This window comes from Leptonotus elevatus, chromosome 21 (assembly GCF_054856555.1).
Source record: "Leptonotus elevatus isolate MCC_2025b chromosome 21, RoL_Lele_1.0, whole genome shotgun sequence".
In the NCBI taxonomy this organism is placed as follows: domain Eukaryota; kingdom Metazoa; phylum Chordata; class Actinopteri; order Syngnathiformes; family Syngnathidae; genus Leptonotus; species Leptonotus elevatus.
In genome coordinates this window covers 10,427,786-10,441,659 of record NC_141259.1, presented here as the reverse complement: position 1 = coordinate 10,441,659, position 13,874 = coordinate 10,427,786, and the positions used below count along the sequence as shown (strand labels likewise).

Sequence of the window (13,874 nt, the reverse complement as noted above, 5' to 3'; positions counted from 1 at the left end):
GATGTTGCGCTACGCCAGCCCCTCCGTGCGTGCGTGCGTGCGTGCGTGCGTGCGTGGAGCGCTCCCGCGAGAGGGACTGCTGCCTCAGCGATAAAAACAATCAATCCTTTGAGAGGCGCACACATGCACACGCACGGGGAGGGGCGGTGGGATGGGGGTGGTCTTGACGAGGGTACGCCGTTTATTCTTTACTCGCCAAAAACATTGTCTCAATTGTTATTTGACGTCCAAATGTGAACACTTTTGACAATTTCAGGTGATCATGCTACATTGCTTAGCCTATTTGTGCTGCTTTTTTTTTTTTATCCCTTTATACGTCCGCAAAAAAAAAAAAAGTCTGCTTTTTTAATTCACACGTATAACGGAACGTATGGTGTTCCACAGGGTTCAATTCTGGAGCCTCTGCTGTTTTCATTCTATCAGGGTTCCATCGTAAAAATTCTACTGTGCGTTTTATTTTATTTTTATTTTTTATTTTTTAAAGTGTGCTATAAATATAGAGTTGAATGATGGGAGTCATGCCAATGCCAACTCCAGCACAACGAGCTAGCTTTTCTGGAGTGGGAGGTGATCTTACGCTGTATCTGACCACATCCACAACTAGCTAGCTAACCATATCCACAAATAGCTAGCTAACCATATCCACAAATAGCTAGCTAGCACAACTAAAAGAACACTTCTTTAACTCATTTGCTCCCCAAAACGTATAAATATGTTCAATTTTAAACATTACCATGCTCCCAAAGACATATTAATACGTTTTTTAAATGTTTTGTTTTTAATGCTAGAAAATACAGAAGGCTTTGATGCAGCCTTTGACCTGAAGAGGTTACTTAAAGCAATGGTATTTATTGCAAAAACGGCCAGCAGGTGGCGACAGAGTATAAGAGATTAACCAGGGCCATGTTGCAAAAAGCTGTTTTACTCACATTTCTAAATAATAATGAAACTTAGCTATATTCTAATGCTAATTGCTGCAAAACATAAACAGATAGAAATATACTATTTTTTTCCCTAATGAAAGAAGAAGAATCTTTCTTTTGGTAGGTTTCATGTTTTATTGCAAAATAACACAATATTCTGTGGGCCTTGCAAAATCAAGTAAAACAGTCAGGAGTGAAGGGGGTTGCTTCAGTGAAAATGGCTGCGAGTGAATGAGTTCAGCAAGAGACGACATTTTTAGGAACAGTAAAATAATTGGATGTGTGTAAAAGGTTACCCTGAGTAATTGTAGAGTGTTTTGAGAGTTATTTTCATTGGATAAAAGGATGCTTTGTTGTGTTAGCATGTGGTGTAAAGGAAAGACTGAAACATGATAGGTTGACTGACAGGAAGTGAGTGGAGACTTTTACGACTTTGTCCATAAAGCCGTCGGTTGCCGAGGTCTTCGCTTCGGAACGGGCGCCTTAATCACTTACAGCTGTTTTAAAACGTTCCGGTATACATTCCTGTTATTTATGGTCATGAGGGCATAGCTGCCATTTTGCTTATTGTTAAAAAAAAAAGAAGAGTGATTTTCAGGGGATAATTGCAGGGTTAGCATTCTCGCGGTGACTATTAAGACAAAGCGAATGCCGAGGGAGGCCGGCGGATTCCGAGCGACCTTGGCTTGATTCTCCCCGTGAGTTCCAAGAAGAGTGTGACCTGCATGCCGCCTGTGTCTTATCAGGGTGTGTTATGCAAGTGTCAGCGTTATGCCTGGTGGTGGGGGGGACGCAGCGGGGAGCACTCAGCCAACAGATTTCTATCAGGTCAAACAAGCGTTTATATTCACATTTGTGGACAATTTATGCTGGCTGAGATTCTAACCCAGAACCTCAAAACTGCGAGGCAGGTTTATTAACCACTAGTTCATTGTGCCGTCACTATCTACTATATTTAGAATCGATTAATCGGATTAATTTTAATTTTGCATTAAAGTGTGTTCAAAAAAAATAATCTCCCTGATAACTGTTTATAACTCATTTGCTCCCGAAAACGTATAAATACGTTCTATTTTAAATATTACCATACTCCCAAAGACGTATTTATGTATTTTTTAATGCTAGAGCATACAGAAGGCAGCCTCTGAACCGAAGAGAACGGTTGAAGCAGTGGTAGTTACTACAAAAACGGCCAGCAGGTGGCAGCAGAGTATAAAAGATCAACCAGGGCCATGTTGCAAAAAGCCCCTTTCCCCACTATTTTAAACAGATTTGTGAATAATGATGAAATATCTATATTCGAATGCTAATTGCTGCAAAACGGAACCCGATACAAATATACTTCTTCTTTTTTTGTCCTGATGAAAGAAGAGACTCTGTACATAAGTTATCCCATATTTACTCTTATAGTGTTGCAAAGCATGATCACATCATCACAAAATAAGGACTGAAAGATTTTGTTGTTGGAACGCACTGTAAAACAGGGCTTGTACAACTTCAAATTACAAAATGGCTCCAAACGATTACCCGATTATTAAAATAGTAGATTACTTGTCGATTAAATTTGACAGCTCTAAGAGCGAATTATACCCCCAAAAAAAGGCAGTCAACCCTCCGACAAGGATAAAGTAGCGAGTCAAGGGCGCGAGGCTGACAACCCTTTCGGGTTTTTACGGCGCGCACATGATGAATGGAACACCTTGCGACAAACAAAGGAGACCACCTCCATCCAAAAAAAAGCCAACCACATGATGCAAACCGGTGCGGAATCAAGAGAAACAAAATAAAACGGCAAAAACACAAAGCTGTGAGGCGTCCTCCAGGGAGCGCATCGCGCCGGCTAAGCAAAGTCTTTTTAATTAAAAGCTGCAGTGAGCCAGAAGGGAGACAGGAGGAGGAAGAGGAGGACGAAGAGGAGGAGGAGGAGGAGCGGTGGTGTCAGAAGTGGGTCATTGTCTCTTGACTGCAGCCTACCTGACACATTGATTTGCTAATCCTGTTCAACGGGCAGAAACAATGGCGAGAGGTTAATCCCAGTTTGTGGTCAATGCGCAACTCGCACAAGAGAAGACAACGAGGCTGAAATGACTTATTTGGACGATAATAATCCAAATATTAATGATGATAAACTGTGGCAGGGAAGTAGGATGGAGCGGGGTCTCCTGAACGAAATGAGCGCCTGGAGTGTCGGCGCCGCACGTTGGCGGCTCGCCGCTAAATTATGCATCGCTGTCATTCCATCAGTGGCGGGATAAAAAAGGGACGAGCACACCCGGGGAAGATAAATCTCCCGGCTCGGGAAGATTTGTCACTAAAAAGCACGACGCAGATCCAATCGAGAGGCACGCCGTGTCAGTCCTGCCCGATTATCGGCGCGCTAGCGTGACATCAGCGGCGTTTATTCTGCCTGTGGCTAAATGAACGACACCTGCAGCTAATGGGAAAGTCGGCGTCGGAGTTTGAGTTCGTCTTCTCTGTATCACTTTCGACATGAGTTCTTGGTATGCGAGCTGAAATAAAACAGACTAGCACAATATTAACACGATTCGCCTTATTCGAGCAAAATCAGTAGAAAGCGAGATTATCGTAACGATTATCCTGCGGTGTGGGATGCGTTCATGGTTATTTTGCCCGTCATGGCCGACAATCGCAAAAGTTTAAACATTAAATAGATAACGAACACCGGTTTGAATCGGAAAATCATTTTTTGGGTTGAAAGATGCGAGTAAATCGTACATGACGAAATTAATTATAAATCTGATGATGCTGATTTTATATGTAGTTATTTTAACAGTTTGGACTTCAGAGAGCTTTTACTAATAGTGACCAAAGCTACCTATAACAATTCTTTGTCTTTGATAAACCTCTATGAAGAAAAACTGACGATTCTGACAAATGTATTACTATACAATACAATGTTTGTCTACTACTACTCTGCAAGCTATTGAAGATAGCTAGAGCGAGCTAGACGGCAAGCTAATGAAGATAGCTAGAGCGAGCTAGACGGCAAGCTAATGAAGATAGCTAGAGCGAGCTAGACGGCAAGCTAATGAAGATAGCTAGAGCGAGCTAGACGGCAAGCTAAAGAAGAAAGCCATAGCGAGCTAGACGGCAAGCTAATGAAGATAGCTAGAGCGAGCTAGACGGCAAGCTAATGAAGATAGCTAGAGCGAGCTAGACGGCAAGCTAATGAAGATAGCTAGAGCGAGCTAGACGGCAAGCTAATGAAGATAGCTAGAGCGAGCTAGACGGCAAGCTAAAGAAGAAAGCCATAGCGAGCTAGACGGCAAGCTAATGAAGATAGCTAGAGCGAGCTAGACGGCAAGCTAATGAAGATAGCTAGAGCGAGCTAGACGGCAAGCTAATGAAGATAGCTATAGCGAGCTAGACGGCAAGCTAATGAAAATAGCTATAGCGAGCTAGATGGCAAGCTATTGAAGATAGCTAGCGAGCTATTGAAGATAGCTAGCGAGCTATTGAAGATAGCTAGCGAGCTATTGAAGATAGCTAGCGAGTTAGATAGCAAGCTATTGAAGATAACTAGCGAGCTAGATAGCAAGCTATTGAAGATAGCTAGCGAGCTAGATAGCTACCTAGCTAGCTAGATATGGTCATTATACAAACATATGTATAGCAAAATTTGTGTCTCCTTTCAGTGCAGCCTATAAGCAAAATAGGGGATAGAAACAAAAAACAATAAATTCCTAAAAAAATTAATTAATCAAATCTGAATTAAATGCCATACATGTATATGTATATATTTAAAAAAATAAATAAAATTGGTCCAAGCTTTGAAATGTTCCCCGCTCATGATCAATGTTGGAAAACATCAAACATGGCGTCGTGGTTAGGAGATGCGTATCAACATCGACACACGAAAGGCTCACAAAATAACGTCGTCGCTCGCGTGCATGAGCGCCAAGTCAATCCCGATTGATCCGTCCCACCAACAAGATAGTCGACTTTGCGCCACCTCATCCTGCCCTTTCGCAGCTGATAACGATAAAGTGTGCGCGCGCATGCGTGTGCGCTCGATGGCACTAATCTCAGCCGGGCCGAGAGCATTTACATGGCACGCTGACAACCCCGCACGGCCTCTTGTCAGTCGTACCGTCTAACCGAGTGAGTGCTCATAAAATGTGATCATGACGAAGCCGGGAGTGGGAGTGTGCGTGCGTGTGTGTGTGCGTGCGTGCGTGTGCATAAACATGTCAAGGCAGGTTGGCACTCAAGGCCTCGGGACACCGCACCTCTCACTCCGTCACCAGGAAAGACGGGAGCCAAATTCTTCGAAATGAGGGCAGGCCCAATTCCAACCTTCAGATCCAAATTCTTCTTATTTGTTTCTATTCAACTATTAATAAAGGCAATTATGAACATTCTTATGGAGGGTATTAATTACTCGCAGCAGGGCTCGAACCCTATCCCCCCCCGCAAATGACAGCGGGGGGGATTACTGCACTCAAGTTGCGCCGACATCATTTCGTAGCGCGGAACAAAGCGGCGGACAGCGCTCCTGTTTTTTCCTCCGGCCAGAAACATTCTGTTCCCCCCTCCTCGAACCGTGGCACCGCGTTCCAAAAAGGAGAGGTACTGGGAAAAGGGAGGGAGCATCGCGCAAAGCAAATAAATAATGTCATGTCTCCAAAGCCGCAGGAATTCCATCTCTGGCTGTAAAGGAGCTCAATCGAACACAGATGTGAGCTGTGAGCTTCTTTTTTCTTTTTTTTTTCTTCCCGGGCTCGGAAAGTCCGACGCGGCACCAGGCGGGGGCGCAGGCGGGACGGGACGCACCTGACGGGGGAATTAGCTGCACGTGCCGCTCACATGCCGCTTTTAAGCTGCACGAGAAGGGAGACGGACGGTTGAAGTGTCGGGATTGCGTGAGGGCAATCAACATTAGGGAGGATCCATACTAATCTTTCAGACCGATACCAGTATGAGTACTCGCGATACTGTGATGTACAAAGTTTCATTTAAGACAAATGACAAATAATGATTGACCAAAGTGTCAAGCTGCCACAAAATAGCACCAAACCACCGGCAAGGACTTCATTGTCAGATTTAGTTTTGCCTTAAGTATCTGTGGCTGGTATCGGCAGCCTCCATGAATACCCGATACCCTAAAATAAGGCCAGTCTCGGCATAATATAATATAATGATCAGCATTTTTTTTTATTCTTACTTTTGTTTCAAGAAAAAAAATTCTCAAATTAAAATAGCAAAATTTCTACAAAATCATTTTAAACCAATTTTTCTACCAGAAATCCGCGACAATTTTTTTAAATATTAGACATTTTAAACCCCCCCCCCAAAATCTAATAATTTACAAACTATTTTTTTCATATAACTCACCTAAAGTTCACAATTTCTCAACCAAATCAAACTTTAAAGAATCTAAGAAAATCTAAATTTTTAAGTATTACACATTTTCGAATTGCCAAATTTATTGACAAATTTAACAAATGTACCATATCGCAAACAATTTTGATCTAAATTAAAGAACTGAAAAAACAGACAATTAAAACTATTCTAAATTTTAACTCCTTCAAAAGATGTATTCTTTTTTTTTTTTACTTTAGATTTTTTTTTAAATAATTTTAATTATAAATGTAATTTTAATTGTCATTTACATTTAACTGCAAATTTTAATTTTAAGTTAAAAAAAAACGTTTTTTTTTTTTTTTACTTTTTGAAGAGTTTCATATTTCTCTGAAAAAAATCCCAAAATTTAAAAAAATAAACTTACGAAATTCAACATTTCCCAAATTGATTCCTGTCATTTTCAGGGGCGGCGCTAGGATTTTTCTCCCTCCTGGTGCTAAAGGGTGGCTTGAGAAAATAATTTAAAAATAGAATTGAGAATATCCAATAAAATATTAGAGGGCTTAACTGGTGACTAAACAGATTTCTGATGGGATCCTTTCTGCGGTTTAGCACCATCCCTGGTCACCAATTTTTTAATGACCTAAAATCCCCAATTTATCAATCAATTCAAAAGGAGGTGTTGGTTCAGAGGTGGAGATCAAAGTCCAAATGGCAGATGGGAGCTCCCCACTGCCGTGTTTTCTTTTTTTCTTTTTTTAAGGGGTGGTTTCAGCCATCCTCCTTCCCTCCCCTCCTGTCTACACAGCACAAAAGCGAGGGGACGAAACGAAACGAGGCAACCTCGCTTGAACCCAAAGCTGCTACTGGAAGCGTGCGCTGGCTGAGATCGTTGTGTGTAAACCACCAGTAAGAGTGATCGGTTAAGAGGGAACCCCGCCAAAAACCTGTTCAGTTTTTAAGAGACACTTGTGTGCGGGGGTGTTTCACATTTTAAAAAATTGATAAAGATGTAAAAACGGCCATATATGATATCAGCTGTGACGAGCTGCGCCAAGCTGACACCTGCTATGGCCAACAGAAAAGAAAAAACTTCAATTGACCAATTCCAGCCATTACAATTTAAACAAATCTTATTTTAGCCCCTCAAAAAAAAATAGAGAAATTTCCTAGATATTGGAGGGGGGGGGGGGGGGGGGAATGCCAACTATAAAAACTAACGGTAAGAAAAATTATTTACAAACCAAATAAAAAAAATTTAAGTTACTCCCCGAAATATATTTTTTTTAAAATCTGAACCGACAAACTTTAAACAATCAAAGAAAACCAAAATGTTTTCAATTTAAACCAATCTAATTTGATCATTTTTTTAAAGTCATACCAGTATGTTATAAAGAATTCCACATTTAAGATATTTCCTGGAGAAATATAACAAATCACAAATATCTCAAATCTATTCTAGCCCAAATTAACGGATACAATAAATAAAAATAAACCACAATTTCTCAACCAAGAGAAAAATCCAATATTAAATGGATATCTACCAAAATCACAATTTCTCATTCCATCAAAATAACCTAAAACCAACAATCTAGCAACCAAGCCATTCCAATAAATTAAAAAAAATGCCATTAAAATTACTTGAACAATTCCACATGACAATTTTTTTTTATAATTAACCCAAATAAATGGAGACAAACAGAGAAAAATGACCCACATTTTTTTATAACAAAAAAATCTGACTTCTTTAATAATATTTTTAAAAACATCTATAATAAAAACTCCCTATAACTGAGTGCCTCATGGACCACTTTGAAATCCCCTGGGGGCCCAGCAGTGGCGCGCTGACCACAGTGTGAACAACCCTCATCCACAGCTCATTGTCACAATGCGACCAATCCCCCAAATTGGACCATAGAAGCTATTTGCCGGGCATTCCTTTGAGAAAAAAAAAATGGAGAAAGTGGGGCGTGTGTGCGTGTGTGGTGGGAGTAAAAGCACAAGGAATGGAAGCTGTGTCAGTAAACAAAGGATCATTCTCCTCCCGTGTGTGTGCATGTGCGCGTGTGTGTGTGTGTGTCATTCCAGAAAGCATGATTTCCAAAAAAGATCCGGATGAGGTCGCGCTAGAGACGCTTTAAAAAAAAAAAAAAAAAAGTGCTCACCAGTCAAATGAGCACATACACACAATGAGGCTACAAACTATAAGACAGAATCCCCCCAAAAAAACACGCGTGGATCTCACGTGAAATCAAACGCGATGACGAATGTAAAACACGCGATGTTGCGAATAAAGCGAACAATAAAAAAAGGAGAGAAGCAAAGTGGGCTGTTTTTAAATGTTTTTGTTTTATGGCAGGGTTCGTGTGCAGGTGACTGTCGGGGTGACAGCGGTGAGTGTCAGCTCTAGTAGTGCCTTGCGCGTGGGTACAAATAACGCATAACTTACGCCTCATTTCAGGTGATTGCTACCGCCTATGCGAGCTCATTGATTGATTGACTGACTGAGTTCACCTGTGACACACAAAAAAAAAAAACTCACCGCCTGTCTACTGACTTTTAATTTAAACATTTTCAATTCGCCTTACATTTATGTGCATGCAGTACAATAGAAGAGCACTCACCAGCAAGTGTCCCACTGTCCGATCAGCATGAGTGACAAATGATAGGATTAAATCCGAACGAACGCGCGAGAAACCCTAAAGCGGTTCGTGGTCGCCGGTTGACTCTCCGATCGCCCCACGGACACGAAGCTCTCACCCGCGGCCGGCTATTGTCTGCCTGCGTGCGGCTCGAGCGCGTCCTCTTGTCTGGAGCACAGCGGCGACGAGCTCGGGCTTTTTTTTTTTCCTTCCTCCCTCTCCCTCTCTCTCTCTCTCTTTCTCTTTCTCTCTCTCTCTCGCTCGTCAGTGGAAAACTCCCTCCCGGCGTGTGGCTGTGACGCAGGCCGTGACACACACCAGAGGAGGCGGCCCACGCTGCTTCCTGCCTCCGCCTCTTCCTCGTCCTGCGTGACTGGATTACGCGCAGAAGCTTGCAAAGCGAACAGAAGGTTGACATCATTGATATCGCGAATAAGGGGGGGGGGGGGGGGTGTTGGTCACTTCGACAATAAGTCATGGTTGTAATTAAGGCACCAGAATCATCGTAGGGGACTTTTTATTATTTTTTTTTATTTTTTGTATAAGGGCAGCACAGTGTGTTTGTTAGTGGTTGTTATAATTGCCTTGTGGTTCTTGTGTTCTGGCTTTGACTTTGAACCCGTTGTAAATAAATGACTTCATCATGCGATTACAAATTTCCGAATAGAGGGAATCCTCTATAGAAAAACACTTAAAAATTTCGACTTGAATTTTGTAGCTACGACTCTTTTGTTCGGAAAAAAAAAACCTGGTAAAAATAGTTATATGATTACAACTTTTTTTTTTTTAAGAACATATTCATATTGTAACTAAAAAATACAGCTATTGTATGCAACTTTTTTGGAATAAAAATATGACTAGGATGATTTCTGGAGAAAAAATAGGACTTTATTGTTGCAACTAAAACCTTTTTGTTGAAAAACAATTCGGCCTATTGTACGATTAAATTTTTCTTGAAAAAAAAATACTACTCATGTAAGATTCCACCGTTTTTTTTGAAAAAAAAAATTACAACTTTTTGGGGGGGGGGGAAATACATCTGCTGTATGATTACATACTCTTGTAAGATTACAAGTTGTTTTCTTTACTACTATCATACGATTACAACTTTTTTTTCTTGACAAAGTACAACGATTGCACAATTTAATGTTTTTACCCCCGCAAAAAAATGCTTTTTTATTACAACTTTTTGCTCGGAAAAATAGGACATTATATTGCACAATTAAATGTTATTTACAAAAAAATTGACAACTGGATAAACTTTTTCATGAAAAACAACAATATTTTTTTCCCTCTCATAGAAATGACTATTTTGTACAGTTACGGTATTATTGCCTGCAAAAAGTAGGCTACTGCTCAACTGTTGCACGATTACATCTTCTTTGGCTGGATTCTGTGTGAACCTTCTTCTGTTACAGACTTGATTTCATAGAGTTGTGCTGGTAAGAGTTGACTTTCGTCACTTGTGAAGTGTGACGTAAGCCGTGTTGCAATAGCGTGTGACTCAAAATCATTTCCAATGCAACAAAGACACTGATAGTCATCAGCTTTTGGTATAAGGAAGAATGTGCGTGCTTCTGCACCTTCTATTTGTCCCCAAAACTGACAGGATGACGAGACAGCATGAATTTGAAACTAGTGGCATAAAATTGAATTACATACAAAGTGCAATTATTTCCAAGTAGCTTTTGGGTTGTTTTTGGCTGTCCGAGTTCATTTAATGTTCCGAGTCATTGATGGGAATGCGTGTAACTTTTCTCCACACACACCCTTCCCTTCTTGTGTATTTACAAATCCGGCACCCCTGGCGACTTTGCTTTCATTCCCAGTTGGCCCCGAACACAGCAGCGGCAGCGGGTTCCGCCAAAGTCAACACAGGTGCTCCGCTCCTGAAACTTGTGTACATATGGAGTTATGTTAATTGTCTTGCTGCTAATGGGTGGCGGGGGCTTTTCTCACACACTTGATGAGCTTTAGGGCCTTAATTATGAGCCTGGAGCAGAAGCCCTCCCCCACCTTCCACGGGAGGCTAACCAAGCACATCCAGCTGAGTGACAGCTATAATTGTCCCATTAGCGTTCGTATAAGTAAATGATGTATGTCATCATGTGTGAAAATCCTGGCGACAATGTCTTTATTTTAGGTGGTCCAAGCACAAAAAAAACAACAACAAAAAACTCATCAGCAATGGAATGTGGAAAGTTTCGGGTAATTTCCAGGGATTGTACTTTGACAAAATAACAGGGAATTCCTCCAAATTTTTCATCTCGGCTATCCAATGTGATTGCTTGTAGCTTTGTTATTGAAGCTATGTTCGCAAGAGAATTGAATTCCATAGCGTGAACAATGCAAACGTGTAGCAATGTTAGCATTTGTGCTTGTAAAGCTTTTCGATAACGTAACAGCATGACATTACTGAAGGACAACAAATTCCATAGTATTAAAAAAAGAATGAATCGTTAGTTACCAATCGGCTATAAGGATATATTGCCAACTAGTGGCCTGGCATGCACATTACAGCATTTTTTTTTAAATTTAATTTCTCACCCCCCTAAAAAAAAGAGCTCTTAATTATAGTTTCGGTGGAAAAGAACCCAGAGACAATTGTGAATCTCCTCACCCAAACCAGACATTGGTTGTAGTACCAAGACTGGCCTGAGTGGCAGCATGGTGCCACACGACATCTAGCCTACTGGAAAATACAAACAACAAGTAGTAGTAGTAGAAGAAATAAACTAACAGTCAATCTTCTGCAAAAGCGCTTTTTTTTCCTGATTTATTTTTTATTTTTACCACATTAACACAATACAACATAAGACAAAGATCGCAACATTTAAACATTCCCCCACCAGGAAAAAAACGGGCAAAACAACACGTTGATTTTTTTTCCTCTGTTGTAAAGTTAAACAAATACTAAAAGACAAAGTGATATAAAACAGTGAAATCTTGTGAATAAAAATATCGCCCCCAAAAAAGAAGTTCTTTGATTGCTATTTTTAAAACTAATCGGACAATCTAAAAAAAGAAAGAAAAAAAAAGGATGTTATTTTAGGACTTAAAATTAGGCCCAAAATCCCTCCCTCAAAAAATTATAAAAATAAATAATAAATTAAATTAAATATCTTTGGCACTTGGTTTTGAAAAACAAAAACAAAACAATTTGATTATAAAAAAATTTGGGCCAGTCGAGACACCCGACAATCAAGCCTTTGCTGACGAATCTAGTACTTTGTAGACTGGTCAGCAAAGGTCCGATTGTCAGACCTCGATTACAATTAGCCCCCCCAAAAAAACACAATTCAATTGCCAAAGTTTAGGTTACCAAGTAGTAGACTCGTCAGCCAATAGTCTCGTAGACCACCTCGACAGTGAACGTTGGTTGTGGACTCTATTTCCGTCTTTAGGAGTTGCCGATTGTTTGTTGTTTGCTGCCCAAGGTGTTGTGCTCGGGCGGAGGGCCGCCAAGTCTGAGCGTCCAGACGGACTCCACCCATCCAGCTTCCCCGACTCACCCTCCACCCCCAAAGACACAACAATGAGCCACGCATGAAAACTCGCAGTCACATCCATCACCGACGACATGTGCTTCTCCCCTCCTGAAAATAATCACCAACATTAACAATTAGCTCCCCGTCCGACAGAGCATCCAGACGTGTGGATTATCGGTTTCCGCGTTCGAGGCTAATTATAGCGGGCGGCACATGTGCGGCAATGTTGTTTGCATCCCCGCAGCGAGTTCTCCGCATCGGTTTGTTTGTTGAGGTGTCCTTGGCCGAGTCCTCCCGAGATAAACAGGAAGTGAGTCTCGTTTCATGCTGGCTTCTGAAGGCGCCTGTCGGGGTCCGTCAGAACCCCCCACCCTTTTTTTTTTGTGCTAAACAAGAAGTTTGAGGCAACGCTGCGACTCACACGCTGACCCTCCCTTATACGACTTCTGAGAAAAGAAGCTGTGTGTCGGGTGGATGTTGACAGGGGAGGGGGATGGGCCCGCCAAAAAGCCACCAGGACGGGCTTGCATGCGTTAAGACCCCCTTTCTCTTTGAAAAGTGTGCCAAAGAGTTCAGAGTGGAAGACAGAAACCTCCACCCACCCCCCCCCCTCCCCTTTGAGGAACACAATCGAGCTCTTCAATGCGTTCCATCTGCGGCCATTGAATGCACGCGTCACGCGGCGGACATCTTATCCTTTTAACGGCAGTGTCAAACTTTTTTTCTAACGTGAGTAATGGGCCACTCAAGTGGAATAAAACAGGTGTCATTTGGAAATCCATGTCCAGACAACTTGAAGATGATGTTGATTGTAAAAAAGTCGAGGGAGATAAAGACTGAGGTGTTAGAAATGATATATGTATTAGAGGGTGTCAAAATTAGTGCGTTAATTTAAAGTTCTAGTCATTTATTTAATGCGCAATTACTTGGAAAGCCTGTCTGGAGGAATTCCAGTCTCAACGCAGCAAAAACATTCACGTCAAAATTTAGCAGTAATAAATGTAATAATAATGCGTATATTTGTGGGCAAGTTGAATTGTACAATTTCAATAATAAGCAGAATTTGCCAAGTTATTTCATGTTAAAGATTAGATAGCTCTTAATATGAAGGAAAATGCACTGCGCTGCTACCAATGTCTTACAAATGCAATAATGCCATCTAGTGGCAGAAAAAATGACCAACACAAATCAATATCACACTCATCTTTTACAGTACAGTACATCTTTTTAATTTTAACTCAATTTTATGAATGATTATAAAATTACTTTATCAATCACTAAAATGCAGCCATATTTCTATTAGTTTAAAAATGTTTCCCATGTTAACAAGAGTATGAAAACATATAAAATCTGCGATTAAGCGTGAGTTAACTATTGAAGTCACATGAACGCAAAAAAAAAAAAAGAACAAAAATATTATAGTGTCCGTGTATTAGGTATGTGCCTTTAAGAGGCGGGGCCTGTTAGGGTTTCACGTCTGGGTGTGAAATGTGGCT

At 41.0% G+C, this 13,874-nt stretch overlaps 1 protein-coding gene across 5 annotated transcripts in view; it reads right to left on the bottom strand.

Moving 5' to 3' along the window:
* csrnp1b (cysteine-serine-rich nuclear protein 1b) overlaps positions 1-13,874 on the bottom strand; it is a 109,035-nt gene that overhangs the window by 9,477 nt on the left and 85,684 nt on the right. The window contains exon 1 of one of the 5 annotated variants that reach the window (XM_086065885.1): positions 8,873-9,138. The exons of the other annotated variants lie outside the window; for them this stretch is intronic. The gene's annotated coding sequence lies outside the window, so the exon portion shown is untranslated. Of the gene's footprint in view, positions 1-8,872; positions 9,139-13,874 lie in introns of those variants that run through there. 5 annotated transcript variants of the gene reach the window in all.